Raw genomic sequence first — 19,970 nt, 5'->3', positions numbered from 1 at the left:
ACATCTTATTTTGATGGTTATATTGGCTACATTGAAAATGATATGATTCTTTCTTCTCTGAGTTCTTGTCGAAGCACATATATATGAGATGGAAAGAATCAATTCCATTGACATGTTGAAGGGTTAGTCTAGTGATTCACTATTTGTTGACTGAATTTGCCTGTCAGTTGTTCGTTTCCCTTTTTCTCAATTCTGTACTAATCACAGTACAAACCCTGAGTTACTACTAAGACTGCCAACTGCTCCTTATTTGTATTACACACACACACACACACACACACACACACACACACACACACTACGCTATCTCCCACTCTCTCTGCCTCTCTCGCCTCTCTCTCTCTCTCTCTCTCTCTCTCTCTCTCTCTCTCTCTCTCTCTCTCTCACTCTCGAGAGATCTCTGAAGGTGGGGGCATAGAGCAGTACAGCTATTAGCTCGGCGCTGCAGACATCATTCCGAGTAGAGGGCAGACGATTCCATCGTCAGCGCAGGAACAGGGAGCCCTGGCAACAAGAAGAGACATACTCTTACCAGACCATTACACCTTACAGTAAGTACTAGCTCTATTCATTTTATACTGCCACTGCCCGATACTGTCGCTGTCTGGTTCTACCTTGTTGTCACTACACTTTGCTGAGCTGTTGCGGTAGAAAAAATGGCTGGAACTGGAACTAGGAAAGGTAGCTAGGCGCAAGAGGGAGCTGGTTTATTTCCAAAAGCTTTGGAAATGTTTACTTCGCACTCTGACCTATTTTTTTTGTGCCCGGAGGATAGAAGGTTGTTTGTGGTTTACAACCATGCACTTGTCATTTCGAAATAAAAATGCAAACTAACTGTTTAGTGCGACATAAGTGAGCGTTGGTTTCGCGGAATTGAATAGAGCAAGGAGTGTTTTTCACAGGCGGGTTGGTGTGTAGGGCAAGCTCACTAACTGCGCCACTCCACCCAGAAAGATTGTATATTGCATAAAGAATAGTAAGACGTATTTATACTAGGCTAACCGTCCACTTTGAAATCGTTGTGGTACGTGCGTACGTGGCCGTATGTCCAATCCAGCATTTGACAAGGGTTTGATAGCGCGAGACATTTCAGTTTAATTCCATCGCGGAAGTGCTTTTTATTCTTCAAAGACAGTGCAAACCAACGTACCTTAGCCTACTTAATTTAACCGGTACAATTACAAAAATACATACATCTATATGACATGCCCTTCATTCCGAGGGAGAGTGTAAATGTTACTACGCGGGCTACTGTCGACTTTTCATTGACGCTGGCTGGTTGGTAAAGGACATTGGGTCCGATGTGTGCGGCTAGTGGTTGCTCGACTGTGCGTGGCGTGATGTCACTCCTAGCTTTGGCGATTATATAACGGGACTGTAGGGATCCCGGGCTGTGATTGCAAGCTATTTATATTCTGTTTACAGTCAGGAATTGCACTATGTATTGTAAGATTTGTAAAGGCTACATAACTGTCCTCCGTATTATTTAGAGAGGATAGATAGCCTACAACAGCTACGTTCCTCTATCACTACACAGTTATAACATGGTTACATTGTGTCCAGTATCTGGAAATTGACGGTGGCCAGACAACGTGTGTTACAGTGTTTCGACATGTTACATCGGCTCATTGAAACATGTTACAGTAACTTTGCAATCCCATTGAAGGGCACCCTTTCTTTAATATTCACTGTGCATGACACAGCACACCATGTCTTGATGCTGTTTCTTTATGTAATAAAAGGTGAGAGTTAGTGGAGAGGTTTTGTATATTACCGACATTTGAACCTGTACTCTGCAGGCCATGGGACATTGCTTCTTTATTGACTTTTTCTTTTTGGTAGTGTAGTTTGAGTTGGGTTAGGTTTGTGTTGGTTGTCTGGCTGCCCAGTGAGTGTGGAACACTTCAAGGCACCACATGATTAAACTGCATGGTCTCTCTACCAGTTCAGTTCACCTGATGGTGGTGAATCCGTCTATAGCTCGTATCCATAGAGATATGATATTATTCTCTTTCTATAGCACTTGTCACTCTTCTATGTGAATGATGCAGGTCCAGGTAAGAGGTACATTCATTTGTCAAAATGTTTTGAGATGTTTATGATTGCATTATATCTTATTATATATACATGTATATCTGAATGGTATTGACTATAGGGCCTGGAGTATTTCCTAACCATGTGACCTGACTAGGAAAACCCCCTGGCCTCTAGGTATTTACTACAAGTAGATATCCTGGAGTCATTTGGCCCGGAAAAACTCCTGTCCTTCCAAGCAAAATAACAGAGAGCAGTAGCACCATCATTTGAAATGAATTGCCTTTCTAAAAACCTTGCAAAATATTTGTTCCAGCTGGGAGCTAATGAACGTGACCCTATCCGTTGTGCAGTGAATTAGGGTGCTGCCATTTCTCCCTGCGCTTCCCTTTGATCCTGTTTGCCACACACACACACACATACACACACACACACACACACACACACACACACACACACACACACACACACACACACACACACACACACACACACACACACACACACACATACACACAGGCACACACCTTACTTACTTTTAAATGCTAATGAGAGACAATTAGCAGCAAATGTGTCCTAATCACGAGCCATTTTCTCCATGTCAGAGTCTCCTGTACGTGCACATTCACACCAGCACAAACACACCTGCTGCTCCTGTCCTGGCTGGCTGAATCTCTGCAGTGCTCTCAGGGCTTCATTTTCTTTTGCAATCTATCTCATGTTCCTTTACATGTTCACACACATGCACACACACACCCTCTCCAGCATACACATTTACAATACTATGCATGTGTTCAAAAATAGGAAAAACAAGAAAAACTGTGGGCTGGGTTTTGAAGTGCTCTACCTTACGGAGGAGTTTCTAGGTATTGGCTAGGTAGGCTTTCGTGGTTGACTGAGAGAGCGATATAAGGTGGGCCACACCCCTATACCAGCAGGAAGGAACGGGCTATGTGTGTGTGTGCAAAGCAAGGGGATGAACCCAGTCAATGATCAAGGACTGGCACTCTCTTCAAAAAGTGTGTGTGTATACACAGAAGATGGGCAGTACCCACACACACTACCTGGTTTCAACCATTGCTTGCAGCTAGAACAGGGATAGACAGGCCCATCCAGACCCTAGTACTAGCACACTCCCTCAGAGGTGTGGGTGTGTGTGCCACGTTGCTCGGCTACTATATAGCAAATCAATCAAACATTGTGCTTTGTTCCTCTCTCTCTCTCTCTCTCTCTCTCTCTCTCTCTCTCTCTCTCTCTCTCTCTCTCTCTCTCTCTCTCTCTCTCTTTCCTTCTTCTCTTTTATACTGTAGTTTCTTTCACAAGGTACATTCCTTGGTCCTGTGTAGCCTCTTTCTCTGTGGAATCAGATAAAAGGCCTTGGTTGGCTCGGGGTCAGATTGAGTGCACAATAAAGGGAATTGGGTGGCATTTTTGATGGAGCCCTTGATTCTAACAGGATAGTCCTGGGGATGGAGCCCTTGATTCTAACAGGATAGTCCTGGGGATGGAGCCCTTGATTCTAACAGGATAGTCCTGGGGATGGAGCCCTTGATTCTAACAGGATAGTCCTGGGGATGGAGCCCTTGATTCTAACAGGATAGTCCTGGGGATGGAGCCCTTGATTCTAACAGGATAATCCTGGGGATGGAGCCCTTGATTCTAACAGGATAGTCCTGGGGATGGAGCCCTTGATTCTAACAGGATAATCCTGGGGATGGAGCCCTTGATTCTAACAGGATAATCCTGGGGATGAAGCCCTTGATTTTAACAGGATAATCCTGGGGATGGAGCCCTTGATTCTAACAGGATAATCCTGGGGATGGAGCCCTTGATTCTAACAGGATAGTCCTGGGGATGGAGCCCTTGATTCTAACAGGATATTCCTGGGGATGGAGCCCTTGATTCTAACAGGATAATCCTGGGGATGAAGCCCTTGATTCTAACAGGATAGTCCTGGGGATGGAGCCCTTGATTCTAACAGGATAGTCCTGGGGATGGAGCCCTTGATTCTAACAGGATAATCCTGGGGATGGAGCCCTTGATTCTAACAGGATAATCCTGGGGATGGAGCCCTTGATTCTAACAGGATTGTCCTGGGGATGGAGCCCTTGATTCTAGCAGGATAATCCTGGGGATGGAGCCCTTGATTCTAGCAGGATAGTCCTGGGATGGAGCCCTTGATTCTAACAGGATAGTCCTGGGGATGAAGCCCTTGATTCTAACAGGATAGTCCTGGGGATGGAGCCCTTGATTCTAACAGGATAATCCTGGGGATGGAGCCCTTGATTCTAACAGGATAGTCCTGGGGATGGAGCCCTTGATTCTAACAGGATTGTCCTGGGGATGGAGCCCTTGATTCTAACAGGATAGTCCTGGGGATGGAGCCCTTGATTCTAACAGGATAGTCCTGGGGATGGAGCCCTTGATTCTAACAGGATAGTCCTGGGGATGGAGCCCTTGATTCTAACAGGATTGTCCTGGGGATGGAGCCCTTGATTCTAACAGGATAATCCTGGGGATGGAGCCCTTGATTCTAACAGGATAATCCTGGGGATGGAGCCCTTGATTCTAACAGGATAGTCCTGGGGATGGAGCCCTTGATTCTAACAGGATAATCCTGGGGATGAAGCCCTTGATTCTAACAGGATAATCCTGGGGATGGAGCCCTTGATTCTAACAGGATAATCCTGGGGATGGAGCCCTTGATTCTAACAGGATAGTCCTGGGATGGAGCCCTTGATTCTAACAGGATAGTCCTGGGATGAAGCCCTTGATTCTAACAGGATAGTCCTGGGATGGAGCCCTTGATTCTAACAGGATTGTCCTGGGGATGGAGCCCTTGATTCTAACAGGATAGTCCAGGGGATGGAGGCCAGCCCTGGGGGTAGCCATGTCCTTTTTGATACGAAGCCATGAAACCAAACCGAGCCTGTACTGTACTTTACTGAGAGGGGGAGAGAAGGGGGAGGAGGGAGGGAGAGGGGAGGAAAGAGGGAGAGAAGGGGAGGAGAGAGGGATTGAAGAAAGAGAGTGAGAGAGAGGGGAGAAAAGAGGGAGAGAAGGGGAGGAGAGAGGGAGTGAATAAAGAGAGCAAGAGAAAGAGAGAGAGAGAGAAAGGAGATAGGAAGAGAGAGAGTAAAAGAGAGAGAGCGATGCAGTTTTCAGACCTTTTCTGCTTATCCTTTCATCTAGCTATATTCACCGGGCTGTACTTCAGTGGGCACAGCGTTACAGACAGACCAACATGCTTTTTTAATGCAGCAGTTGAGAGCTTTTTTCCATTTTGAAAACAGATAAAACATTCCTCTCTTTACTCTCAGCATACAGGCACACACGGACATTAGATTCCTCCCAGGAGGAAAGGTCAGTATCTCCAGTAGGCTTGACGAGGCAAAGACAATAGGAGATACACACACACACACACACACACACACACACACACACACACACACACACACACACACACACACACACACACACACACACACACACACACACACACACACACACACACACACACACACACACACACACACACACACACACTCCTTTGAGGTTGCAGTGCTGCCTTTATGGGATGATTGAATTAAAAGCTCTCGTTTTCAGCCAGTAGGACTGGAGGGACATTATGTCCAAGGTAACCAGTCTTATTTTTCTTAAAACTGCATTGCTGGTTAAGGGCTTGTAAGGTCTACACCCGTTGTATTCGGCGCATGGGATTTGATTTGTAGTGCCACATGAAAATACCTTGCATTCAAACTACTATAGAATACGGCTATTGATTGTGAACCTGTCCTTCTGTCACGCCCTGACCATAGAGAGCCCTTGGTTCTCTATGTAGTAGGTCAGGGCGTGACTAGGGGGTGATCTATTATGTCTATTTCTATGTTGGTGCTAATATGGTTCCCAATTAGAGGCAGCTGTTTATCGTTGCCTCTGATTGGGGATCATATTTAGGTAGCTATTTCCCCACCTGTGTTTTGTGGGATATTGATGGTTTGTTAGTGTGTTTGGGCACTACGTCCTCACGGTCTTTGTAAGTTTTGTTATTTTGATTTGTTAGTTTCACTTAAATAAATATGTGGAACTATACTCACGCTGCGCCTTGGTCCGTTCATTTTCAAGAACGTGACTGAATATCCCACCAAACCAGGACCAAGCAGCGTGTTCACCAGGTAAAGGAGTTTTGGACATGGGAAGAAGTGATGGGGGGATGCGAAACCCTTCCTTGGCGGCAGACGGAAGGTAATAATGGAGGACAGCGACGACGCCAGGGTTTGCGGCCACAGAAAGCTTAAAGACAACCCCAAGATTTTTGGGGGGGGGGCACAAGGGGTGGCCGGTCGAGCTGAGGAGAGTACCAGAGCCCGAATGGCAAACTCTGGAGGAGCGTGTCGTCAGACCACGGCCACAGAAACCCCAAGATCTTTTTTCGGGGGGGCACGTGGAGCTGGCGGCTGAGCAGCGGGAAGAGCCAGAGACTGTCAGGGAGGCAATGGAGAAGAGAGAGGGAGAGAGAGAGATGAGAGAGATGTTGTGCAAGTGTGTTCTGCTCAACATTCGACCAGAAGATCCAGTTAGCAGTCTGGTGAAACCTGTGTCGGCTCCACGCATCTGGCCTCCAGTGCGCCTCCCCAGTCCGGTACGTCCTGTGCCTACTCCTCGCACTCGCCCTGAAGAGCGTGTCACCAGTCCGGTGCAACCTGTGCCGGCCCCACGCATCAGGCCTCCAGTGCGTCTCCCCAGTCCGGTTAGTCCTGTGCCTGCTCCTCGCACTCGCCTTGAAGTGCGTGTCCCCAGTCCGGTACACCCTGTGCCTGCTCCTCGCACTCGCCCTGAAGTGCGTTTACCCAGTCCGGTACATCCTGTGCCTGCTCCTTGCACTCGCCCTGAAGTGCGTGTCACCAGTCCGGTGCCACCTGTACCGGCTCCACGCATCAGGCCTCCAGTGCGCCTCCCCAGTCCGGTACGTCCTGTGCCTATTTCCCTCACTCGCCCTGAAGTGCGTGTCACCAGTCCGGTGCCACCTGTACCGGCTCCAAGCACTAGACCTCCAGTGCGCATTCACAGTCCAGAGCTTCCGGCGACGTTTCCCAGTCTAGAGCTTCCGTCGACGTTTCCCAGTCCAGAGCTTCCGGCGACGGTCCACGGTCCGGAACCTCCTGCGACGGTCCACGGTCCGGAACCTCCTGCGACGGTCCACAGTCCGGGACCTCCAGCGACGGTCCACGGTCCAGAACCTCCAGCGACAGCCAACGGTCCGGAGCTTCCAGGCACGGTGTCCAGTCCAGCTCCAAAGCTGGAGCCTTCCTCTGCGCCGATGCCCAGTCCAGGCACGGTGTCCAGTCCTGCTCCATGGCCGGAGCCTTCTTCTGCGCCGGTGCTCAGTCCAGGCACGGCGTCCAGTCCAGCTCCAGGGTGGGAGCCTTCCTCTGCGTCGATGCCCAGTCCAGGTACGGCGTCCAGTCCAGCTCCAGGGCGGGAGCCTTCCTCTGCGTCGGTGCCCAGTCCAGGCACGGCGTCCAGTCCAGCTTCAAGGTCGGAGCCTTCCTCTGCGCAGGTGCCCAGTCCAGGCACGGCGTCCAACCCAGCTCCAGGGCCGGAGTCCTCCTTTGCGCCGGTGCCCAGTCCAGGCATGGCGTCCAACCCAGCTCCATAGCCTGAGTCTTCCTTTGTGCCGATGCCCAGTCCAGGCACGGCGTTCAGCCCGGATCCGGGGTCTGGGCGGGGGCTACGACCTGCACCGGAGCCGCAACCGACACTACTCACCCCCCCTACCCTCCCCATTTGGTTTCAGGTTTTGAGGTCGGAATCTGCACCTTTGGGGGGGGGGGGGGGGGTACTGTCACGCCCTGACCATAGAGAGCCCTTGGTTCTCTATGTAGTAGGTTAGGGCGTGACTAGGGGGTGATCTAGTATGTCTATTTCTATGTTGGTGCTAATATGGTTCCCAAATAGAGGCAGCTGTTTATCGTTGCCTCTTATTGGGGATCATATTTAGGTAGTTATTTCCCCACCTGTGTTTTGTGGGATATTGATTGATTGTTAGTGTGTTTGGGCACTACGTCCTCACGGTCTTTGTAAGTTTTGTTATTTTGATTTGTTAGTTTCACTTAAATAAATATGTGGAACTATACTCACGCTGCACCTTGGTCCAATCATTTTCAAGAACGTGACACACCTCCATGTCTTTGTATGATAACATACCACAGATCCAGACAGGTAATTCCACTCTTTCGTTGATTTAGATACTTTAGTCTGGTAAGGCTACATTACAACCGCGTGTCTTTAAAGCTACTCACCTTTTAATGCATGTGATACAAAACAGCATTTTTGATTATCTGTGATAATTCTGTGTGAGATACGTTCTGCATTAGGACCCCTTTCATTCATTGGCTTCACTGATCTGCCTGCCCACACACAAACCTGTCATCAATGGGGTATAGAAAATCAATGGGCGGAATCCTGAATGGCTCAGCGTTACTGTGAATGGGTTGGCAGGGAGTGACACGGACTGGGAAGCTGCCTGTGTCACACTGCTGGATCAATGAGCCCCGGCATGCTTCAATGACCATGTGCAAACTTTGGGGATACTGTGCTGTAGAGTTCACTGTGAGGAAAGATCCATAATGGCAGTATAGTTTCCTAGAGGGAATGCCCAGGGGAGTGACATACAGGGTATTCTCATCTGGCTTATCGATATAATGGTGAAGCTGTAGTAGGAGCAAAGTCCACTGGAATGGTTGCCATTTGACACAGCTCACATCTGTTGAGTACTCCACCCATGGGCTGTTAGAAGTGAGTAGGCTACAAATGCGTAGTTAGTTACTCAGTGTTAATAATAGTGACAGCAATACTGTAGCTTACCAGCCGCTGCAACAACCTTGAACATGCCTGGGCTTGTTCCTTTTAGTAACCTCATCTCATAGAATCATTGGCTCCAATATCAAACCATTTGCAGAGAGAGAGCAAGAGAGAGGGGGGGGGGGGGGGGGGGGGAGAGTGAGTGAGTGAGAGAGCAAAAAAGAGAGAGAGACAGCAGCACCTAGATCTTCTGCACAGATTCTGTCAGACCTGGGCCCTGACAGTAAATCTCAGTGAGTCAAAAATAATTGTGTTACAAAAAAGGTAATTACTTGACACATTGGAAAGAATTTACCAAAAAACAGAGCAGACTAGAATGCTATTTGGCCCTAAAAAGAGAGTACACAGTGGCAGAATACCTGACCACTGTGATTGACCCAAACGTAAGGAAATCTTTGACTATGTACAGACTCAGTGAGCATAGCCCTGCTATTGAGAAAGGTCGCCGTTGGCAGACCTGGCTCTCAAGAGAAGACAGGCTATGTGCACTGCCCACAAAATTAGGTGGAAACTGAGCTGCACTTCCTAACCTTCTGCCAAATGCATGACCATATTAGAGACACATATTTCCCTCAGATTACACAGACCCACAAAGAATTCAAAACAAATAAAATGTTGTTAAACTCCCACATATTGGGTGAAATACCACAGTGTGCCATCACAGCAGCAAGATGTGTGACCTGTTGCAAAACAAAAGGGCAACCAGTGAAGAACAAACACCATTGTAAATACAACCCATATTTATGTTTATTTATTTTCCTTTTTGTACTTTAACTATTTGCACATTATTACAACACTGTATATAGACATAATATGACATTTGAAATGTCTTTATTCTTTTGGAACTTTTGTGAGTATAATGTTTACTTTAAATTTTTTAATAGTTTTTTTCACTTATGTTTATTATCTATTTCACTTGCTTTGGCAATGCAAACATATGTTTCCCATGCCAATAAAGCCCTTAAATTGTATATGGACATTTAACTGAGAGCAAGAGAGAGGGAGGGAGAGAGTGAGAGAGCAAGAGAGAGAGAGAGAGAGCAAGAGAGAGAGAGAGAGAGAGAGAGAGAGAGAGAGAGAGAGAGAGAGAGAGAGAGAGAGAGAGAGAGAGAGAGAGCCACAGTATGCGATCTTTAAGTTATACTATAGACGTGAGCTATAAATTACATCTGAAATGTAATGTTAATACATATCTCTACCTTTCATCGCTGTACCTTGATTTATATTTGATAATGTTCCCTCTGTAGCATGATTAAGTGGGAGATGTTGACAACAGTAGTAACATTAGGCTTTGAGGGGCTATAGCTCCTTTATCTAATAAGGGAGCTACACATGTATACTGTACACACACACACACACACACACACACACACACACACACACACACACACACACACACACACACACACACACACACACACACACACACAGAGAAAAACTGAGAAGCCTGACTGAGCGATCCGACTGCCCTCCTATTTTTAGCCCACTGTCTCGACATCAAAGCCTTGTTTTATGGTTGATCTTCTCCCTTCCAATAGTATTGCTTTGCTTATAGGAACAATGGTCCAGCCTCTTCCTCCTCTCTCTGTCTAATGCTTGTGTAATGGGGCTTAGTCTGACTGTAAAGTGTATTTCACTTTGGGAAAGGAGGTAGTGAGACTGCTCTTTGTTGTTGATATTATGGATTAGGTGTAAAGTCATTAAAGCATGAAGGGGAAGAAGCACAGCAGGCTTGAGGCATTTTAGTTTGCATAACACAATAGAGCTAGTTTGTATCTAGTTTCCCCCAATGGTTCACCCTCAGTCAACTAGCCGTAACCTTGCATTAATGTCGGTGTTCTATGACATAATGATATATGACATAAAACACTGTCGCAAGACAGATAGCACATTAGCTTTGGCTGAATTGTCATATTGTAGCCACTGTCGTCTCTGCAAGGTCTTGAACAGGGTAAACGGAAGGTCTCTGGAGGCAGTGAGCTGGTGCTCCGGATGCATTGGACAGATAAGTTGGACCACCAAAGAGCTGCATCCATCATTTTCCCTCCTCTTCTGTCGTTCTGTCCCCCCTTCCTGCCGCAACACACACACACACACTGGTACCGTAGCCTGTCCCCACCAGGATTAGATATCGTAGATATTGTCTTAGATACAGTCTTATCAGGGGCAGGATAAAAGGTTGTTTTGTTCACTGACTGGCAGACACCTTGTGGGGCTGTGACAACATGGCAAGCCTAATAAACAGTCTGGGACATGCAGAGAGAGGGAATGGGGGAGAGGAGGAGGGGAGAAGAAGGGGTAGGAGGAAAGAGAGTAGGAGAGGGAGAATGAGAAAAGGTAGAAGAAGGAGGAGAAGAGAGTGTAGGATCAAGAAGAAGACAGAAAGGTGAAAGGAGGATAAGAGAGTGTAGGATCAAGAAGAAGACAGAAAGGTGAAAGGAGGAGAAGAGAGTGTAGGATCAAGAAGAAGACAGAAAGGTGAAAGGAGGAGAAGAGACTGTAGGATCAAGAAGAAGACAGAAAGGTGAAAGGAGGAGAAGAGACTGTAGGATCAAGGAGGAGAAGAGAGTGTAGGATCAAGAAGAAGACAGAAAGGTGAAAGGAGGAGAAGAGAGTGTAGGATCAAGAAGAAGACAGAAAGGTGAAAGGAGGAGAAGAGAGTGTAGGATCAAGAAGAAAGAAAGGTGAAAGGAGGAGAAGAGTGTGTAGGATCAAGAAGAAAGAAAGGTGAAAGGAGGAGAAGAGTGTAGGATCAAGAAGAAGACAGAAAGGTGAAAGGAGGAGAAAAGGAAGAAAGAGAGGAGAGATGTGCAGTACCAGTGATGTCATCAAGCAGAGGAATGCTTTCTCACAGGGGTGGACCCCCAGAGGGTACATGGACAGGACCAAGTGTGCACGTCCGCCTGCCTTCACACACACACACACACACACACACACACACACACACACACACACACACACACACACACACACACATACACAAACGGAGGGAAAAGGGTGGCACAGAGAGAGAGCCCTGGCCCCTGTCAAGCAGGTCCGATAGGACCTAGGGGGTATCAACAATGATTCCCGCTAGGCAGTGCTCGGAGGATATGCATCGAGAAAGGAATTCAATAACAGGAAAACGGATCTGATACAAACAATCCATGGAATACTGAAACCCACCCTGGTCACTGTTATGTTTGGCACGATACGACCCCTTCTTCTATCACCTGTTCTTAATGATGTCACGGGTACTGGACTCCACGGTAGTGTTACTACACGTTGTTGTCGGTTGTCATACGTTTACTGTCTGATGGTGTGTCATATGGAAAGAAGTTTCCAGAGCATCGTCAGTGGGTGTGTGTGTCTCTGTGCGCCCGCGAGAGTGTGTACGTGTGTGTGGGTGTGTGTGTGTGTGTAACTTTACCACAGCAACTACTTAAAACAGTATCAGCCGGTCTGAAGTCATTTCCTTAGGCTGAGGGATGAGGCCTGAGTTCTGAACAGCTAGATGGCTGACTGCCTGGGTTTTTAATTTGGCTGCTGCTGTGTGGTTTTGACAATGGAAGAGGCACTTTGGAAATGACAGGCACTGGCAGTCGGTTTAGTAAAACACTGGTTGTGTAGATAAGACATGAGCTGTGGAGAGACTGGCTGTCCCATTTCTGTCTCGTCTCCTGCACTTGCACTCCTCAGGAGTGTTGTCATTGAAGCTAGCTATCTAGGAGGGCCAGTTTGGGAGAGTGGCACTCAACTGAGCTATCCAGCAAAAGTAATTTCACTAAAGGATTTCTCAGAGAGCTTCTCTAGTGACCTAATGCTGCAAGACAGGCATACCTCTATATCCCCCTTTCCTACCCCCCACTAGTCACTCCTCTCTATATCCCCCTTTCCCACCCCCCACTAGTCACTCCTCTCTATATCCCCCTTTCTTCCCTCCCACTAGTCACTCCTCTCTATATCCCCCTTTCTTCCCTCCCACTAGTCACTCCTCTCTATATCCCCCTTTCCTACCCCCCACTAGTCACTCCTCTCTATATCCCCCTTTCTTCCCTCCCACTAGTCACTCCTTTCTATATCCCCCTTTCTTCCCTCCCACTAGTCACTCCTCTCTATATCCCCCTTTCTTTTCTTCCACTAGTCACTCCTCTCTATATCCCCCTTTCTTCCCTCCCACTAGTCACTCCTCTCTATATCCCCCTTTCCTACCCCCCACTAGTCACTCCTCTCTATATCCCCCTTTCTTCCCTCCCACTAGTCACTCCTCTCTATATCCCCCTTTCTTTTCTTCCACTAGTCACTCCTCTCTATATCCCCCTTTCTTCCCTCCCACTAGTCACTCCTCTCTATATCCCCCTTTCTTCCCACCCACTAGTCACTCCTCTCTATATCCCCCTTTCCTACCCCCCACTAGTCACTCCTCTCTATATCCCCCTTTCTTCCCTTCCACTAGTCACTCCTCTCTATATCCCCCTTTCTTCCCTCCCACTAGTCACTCCTCTCTATATCCCCCTTTCTTCCCACCCCCACTAGTCACTCCTCTCTATATCCCTCTTTCTTCCCTCCCACTAGTCACTCCTCTCTACATCCCCTTTCCTACCCCCCACTAGTCACTCCTCTCTATATCCCCCTTTCTTCCCTCCCACTAGTCACTCCTCTCTATATCCCTCTTTCTTCCCTCCCACTAGTCACTCCTCTCTACATCCCCTTTCCTACCCCCCACTAGTCACTCCTCTCTATATCCCCCTTTCTTCCCTCCCACTAGTCACTCCTCTCTATATCCCCCTTTCTTCCCTCCCACTAGTCACTCCTCTCTATATCCCTCTTTCTTCCCTCCCACTAGTCACTCCTCTCTATATCCCCCTTTCTTCCCACCCCCACTAGTCACTCCTCTCTATATCCCCCTTTCTTCCCCCTCACTAGTCACTCCTCTCTATATCCCCCTTTCTTCCCTCCCACTAGTCACTCCTCTCTATATCCCCCTTTCTTTTCTTCCACTAGTCACTCCTCTCTATATCCCCCTTTCTTCCCTCCCACTAGTCACTCCTCTCTATATCCCCCTTTCTTTTCTTCCACTAGTCACTCCTCTCTATATCCCCCTTTCTTTTCTTCCACTAGTCACTCCTCTCTATATCCCCCTTTCTTCCCTCCCACTAGTCACTCCTCTCTATATCCCCCTTTCCTACCCCCCACTAGTCACTCCTCTCTATATCCCCCTTTCTTCCCTCCCACTAGTCACTCCTCTCTATATCCCCCTTTCTTCCCTCCCACTAGTCACTCCTCTCTATATCCCCCTTTCCTACCCCCCACTAGTCACTCCTCTCTATATCCCCCTTTCTTCCCACCCCCACTAGTCACTCCTCTCTATATCCCCCTTTCTTCCCTCCCACTAGTCACTCCTCTCTACATCCCCCTTTCCTACCCCCCACTAGTCACTCCTCTCTATATCCCCCTTTCTTTTCTTCCACTAGTCACTCCTCTCTATATCCCCCTTTCTTCCCTCCCACTAGTCACTCCTCTCTATATCCCCCGTTCTTTTCTTCCACTAGTCACTCCTCTCTATATCCCCCTTTCTTCCCTCCCACTAGTCACTCCTCTCTACATCCCCCTTTCCTACCCCCCACTAGTCACTCCTCTCTATATCCCCCTTTCCTACCCCCCACTAGTCACTCCTCTCTATATCCCCCTTTCTTTTCTTCCACTAGTCACTCCTCTCTATATCCCCCTTTCTTCCCTCCCACTAGTCACTCCTCTCTATATCCCCCTTTCTTTTCTTCCACTAGTCACTCCTCTCTATATCCCCCTTTCCTACCCCCCACTAGTCACTCCTCTCTATATCCCCCTTTCTTCCCTCCCACTAGTCACTCCTCTCTATATCCCCCTTTCTTCCCTCCCACTAGTCACTCCTCTCTATATCCCCCTTTCTTCCCTCCCACTAGTCACTCCTCTCTATATCCCCCTTTCCTACCCCCCACTAGTCACTCCTCTCTATATCCCCCTTTCTTCCCTCCCACTAGTCACTCCTCTCTATATCCCCCTTTCCTACCCCCCACTAGTCACTCCTCTCTATATCCCCCTTTCTTCCCTCCCACTAGTCACTCCTCTCTATATCCCCCTTTCTTCCCTCCCACTAGTCACTCCTCTCTATATCCCCCTTTCTTCCCTCCCACTAGTCACTCCTCTCTATATCCAGCCTTTCCTACCCCCCACTAGTCACTCCTCTCTATATCCCCCTTTCTTCCCTCCCACTAGTCACTCCTCTCTATATCCCCCTTTCTTCCCTCCCACTAGTCACTCCTCTCTATATCCCCCTTTCTTCCCTCCCACTAGTCACTCCTCTCTATATCCCCCTTTCTTCCCCCTCCACTAGTCACTCCTCTCTATATCCCCCTTTCTTCCCTCCCACTAGTCACTCCTCTCTATATCCCCCTTTCTTCCCACCCCCACTAGTCACTCCTCTCTATATCCCCCTTTCTTCCCTCCCACTAGTCACTCCTCTCTATATCCCCCTTTCTTCCCTCCCACTAGTCACTCCTCTCTATATCCCCCTTTCTTCCCTCCCACTAGTCACTCCTCTCTATATCCCCCTTTCCTACCCCCCACTAGTCACTCCTCTCTATATCCCCCTTTCTTCCCTCCCACTAGTCACTCCTCTCTATATCCCCCTTTCTTTTCTTCCACTAGTCACTCCTCTCTATATCCCCCTTTCCTACCCCCCACTAGTCACTCCTCTCTATATCCCCCTTTCTTCCCCCTCACTAGTCACTCCTCTCTATATCCCCCTTTCTTTTCTTCCGCTAGTCACTCCTCTCTATATCCCCCTTTCTTCTCCCCACTAGTCACTCCTCTCTATATCCCCCTTTCTTTTCTTCCGCTAGTCACTCCTCTCTATATCCCCCTTTCTTCCCTCCCCCACTAGTCACTCCTCTCTATATCCCCCTTTCTTCCCACCCCCACTAGTCACTCCTCTCTATATCCCCCTTTTTTTCTTCCACTCAGTCACTCCACAAGAAGTCTATATCTGGAGGCTCAGCTAAAGGTACAAATATAAGAACTATAAATCACATAGGCATTGTTCAAGATGTATTGGTAATGGTCTGTCTTCGCTGTGTTGGCATTGGTCAGTACACTCTTAGAAAAAAAGTGCTATCTAGAACCTAAAAGGCTTCTCCGGCTGTCCCCATTGGAGAACCCTTTGAAGAACCCTTTTTGGTTCCAGGTAGAACCCTTTCCACAGAGGGTTCTACATGGAACCCCAAAGAGTTCTACCTGAAACCAAAAAGGGTTCTACCTGGAACCTTAAAGAGTTCTCCTATGCGGACACCCGAAGAACCCTTATGTAATACTTTTTTCTGTACCGTCTGTCTTCACTGTATTTGCATTGGCCTGTCTTCACTGTATTGGCATTGGCCTGTACTCACTGTATTGGCATTGGCCTGTACTCACTGTATTGGAATTGGCCTGTCTTCACTGTATTGGCATTGGCCTGTACTCACTGTATTGGCATTGGCCTGTACTCACTGTATTGGAATTGGCCTGTCTTCACTGTATTGGCATTGGCCTGTACTCACTGTATTGGCATTGGCCTGTACTCACTGTATTGGCATTGGCCTGTACTCACTGTATTGGCATTGGCCTGTACTCACTGTATTGAGGATGGTGACACATTACAAGTAACATCAGATGTATTAAAAAGCACTTGAGACTAGTGCATATTCCACACCATCTATTGTCTAGATCAAGCTCTATGCCTCAATTGCAAATGAATTAGAAATGCGGACCCCATCTATCGCTACAGCTGCAGTATGAAAACTCAGGGCAGTGCATGCCCCTTGTGAGTCTCTTTGTGATTTGGTTTCGTATGTCAAGGCCAGTGATTCAGTCATTCTGTGATGTGGACACTGCCAGTCTGTACTATGAGCATTATGGAAAGCCCTATTGACTGTTTTTGGTAGTAAAGCTAAAATCAATTGGCTTTGGCCAACAGTCTAAGGGCTGGGCATGGCGAGGAAGAAAGTCATTGTGGGAGATTATTGGAATACAGGGGTGTATTCAGTGAGGTGAAACGTTCAAAACTTTGCAGAATGCAGATAGAAATGCAGGCCTAATGAATACACCTTTCGCTATTCTACCTTACAGACTGTCATATCTGTTCTAATAATCAATTTCTATGAAGGTTCTGTAACGTTCCATCCTGAACTAAACAGACCCCAGGCCCAGGTCACTTTTCCAACAGATGCTTCACTAACCCTCACCCTACTTACACTGTCGCCATGACGACGTTAACAACAGTAGAACTGCTCATCAGCCACTCACAGCCAATCACCCTCATAGCCTTGGCAACGACTCTAGCAATCTTGTTTTGACTGAAAATCTGTTTTTAATTTTTTCTGTCTTGCTGGTGGTGTCGCAGGCTGTTTAGCTCCGGTGCTCACTGATGTCTGCTAATTCTACATGACATGCCATTAGCTCAGCTAGCAGCTAGCCCTGCTGCCACCTCTCATATGGCTGTGAGCTGGGGAGTGGTGTGTGTGTGTGTGTGTGTGTTTGTGTGTGTGTGTGTGTGTGTGTGTGTGTGTGTGTGTGTGTGTGTGTGTGTGTGTGTGTGTGTGTGTGTGTGTGTGTGTGTGTGTGTGTGTGTGTGTGTGTGCGTGCGGCTCAGGCTGTCAAGGTACTCTGCTGAAGTATGACTAATAAAGGTTTCGCCAGCCACCACTTGCATTAATTGACTGGGGTTTTTCCATTGAATGCACATTTCCCCATTATAGCAAAGCTGCAGTATTGAGTCCATTCATATGATTGTACTATAGGATTGGGTGATGTCAACCTTTGTCCTATCGTAATTATGAACTCAGAAAACATTGTGATATACGATGCTTTCGCCACCTATTTGCCTCGTCCTCTTCTCTCAATATTGTTTGTTCAATCTATCTGTCACGAAGCTGTGATTGAGAATAGCCTGCGTCTAGGCCTTTTGACTCCCACTTTCTCTCTTGTTCTTTTTGAAAGCGGCAACTTTGGGACACCTTAGGCTCTTAGAATATCTGGGAATTAAAGCTACTGTTCATAACTTTAACTTGTATAAAACATGTTATGCTAGGCCCAGTAGGAGGCTGGAGCATTTGGTTTTCAACCTTACATAGAGGCATTTTCAGGTCCTCATGTAACATTTCTTTCTTAATAAGCTTCAATTGATTCAACTTGTCATTAGATGTTTCTATAGGCTATTGATATTGTTTGCTCTCTCATTATTAGTCCCCTGGCTACCTTACGGTTTTAGGCTATTCAAACAACTTTTTTAGATGGAATTCCGTTAGGTTACATTCATTGTTTGATCGGGAGAAAGCCATGCATAAAACAACAGCTCAGCCAAAGTCATGTTCATAGTCTATCAAATGGAGAGAGAAGGGAATGTAGCCTATGTTTTTTTTAAACAGCTAGATACAAGATAGTTAAGGATTATATATTTGAAAAAGGAATAGGTTTACGGTTTAGGCTATTAGGCCCATGCATCCAACAGAGAGAGCGCGAGACTGGACATTTTGCGCTGCTTTGGTGGAATTCTCCACTCTGTCTAGCGTACATTCTTCTCTTGTGTTCTATATATAACATATTTATTGAAATAGGCTATAGCAAATAGGAAAAGTCAAATTACTCGGGAATGTCACTCGTGTGCTCTTTAATGCGCGGCGCCAGAGGTCTGTCACATCACGATGTCGTCACCGATGGCTGTCAGTCATCGCCGATAGACGGTTCTATCGTAACATTGCCCAACCCTATTGTACTATGACCACCTAGCAAACAAGGCTTTGTGTTGTATTACATATTTTAGACAGTGGTTGTGGTGTATGTTGAGTGTTGAGTCTGTTAGCTGAAGCCCCACGCTGACCACATACTTCAGCCTGGAGACTCTGCCAGGTAACCAACTGTGTCTCACGGAAACTGGGACAAGCGCTGGAGGTCAGGGCCCTCACATACTGAGACATAACACACACATGTACACACACATGTACACACACATGTACACACACATGTACACGCATTCTTCCGCAGCTAACCTTGTGGGGAAATACAATTCAGTCCCACTCAAAATCCTATTTTCCTTAACCCCTAACCCTAATCCTAGCCTGTACTAACCCGTACCCTAACCTTAAGCCTAATCCTAACCTTAACCCAACAATCTAACCTTAAAACTAACCTTAAACCTAACCCTAGCTCCTAATCCTGATCCTAAAACTAACCCTAGCTCCTAACCCTAAATCTAATTCTAACCCTAACACCAAATTCTAACCTTAACCCTAACCCCCCTAGAAATCAAATTTGACCTTGTGGGGACCAACAAAATGTCCCCAGTTGGTCACATGTTTGTTTGTTTGTTTACTATTCTCGTGGGGACTTCTGGTCTCCACAAGTATAGTTAAACACATACACACACACACACACACACACACACACACACACACACACACACACACACACACACACACACACACACACACACACACACACACACACACACACACACACACACACACACACACACACACACACACACGGCCACACTTCCCTGTTAAAGCTTGCTCAGGATGAACAACATTGTGTTCGAGTAGTGGTCTGCCTGTCTGGCAGGCTGGCAGGCTGGCTGGCTGACTCTGCCTTTCTGTGTTTCTGTCTATCTGTCTTCCTGGATAGATATTTGTCTACCTAGAACAGAGTGACCCTGATGCTAGCGGGAAGCTAGCATCTGGGGCTCCCAGAGCAGAGGAAACCTCACAGGCAGGGCCTGAGGGGGCCACGGAGGTTTAGACCAGGGCCCCCCTTCCTCATCACGTGTGGTGTGGCTGGACTGGGAGTGATAAGGATGATGCATCCAGGTCCAGAACAAGGTCCTGGTGTGGAGATTTCATCAGAGTAGATTCTCCGTACAGGGAGGACTAGACAACCCTCCTCTCCTGAGGGAGACATTATTAGATTTGTTCCTGAAACTCATTTAGCCTTTCAGCTGAGGAGGACTGGTCAGCTGCATAGACAACATATATCTGTGCCACAGTAGTCCTATGGGAACTCTGGCGGTGTGTTCTGTGTATCAG

The 19,970-nt window shown here is 47.4% G+C and overlaps 1 protein-coding gene across 1 annotated transcript in view; it reads left to right on the top strand.

Annotated features, from left to right (window-relative positions):
* The first annotated feature begins 397 nt into the window (after positions 1-397).
* The window catches only part of atxn1a (ataxin 1a), a 164,520-nt gene continuing 144,947 nt past the window's right edge, over positions 398-19,970 (top strand). The window contains exon 1 of the mRNA XM_014178254.3: positions 398-551. The gene's annotated coding sequence lies outside the window, so the exon portion shown is untranslated. The remainder of the gene's footprint in view (positions 552-19,970) is intronic.

The sequence above is a fragment of the Salmo salar genome, chromosome 27 (assembly GCF_965601325.2).
Source record: "Salmo salar chromosome 27, fSalSal1, whole genome shotgun sequence".
NCBI lineage: Eukaryota > Metazoa > Chordata > Actinopteri > Salmoniformes > Salmonidae > Salmo > Salmo salar.
Note: the sequence above shows the minus strand (reverse complement) of the source record. Positions and strands in the feature narration are given on the sequence as shown.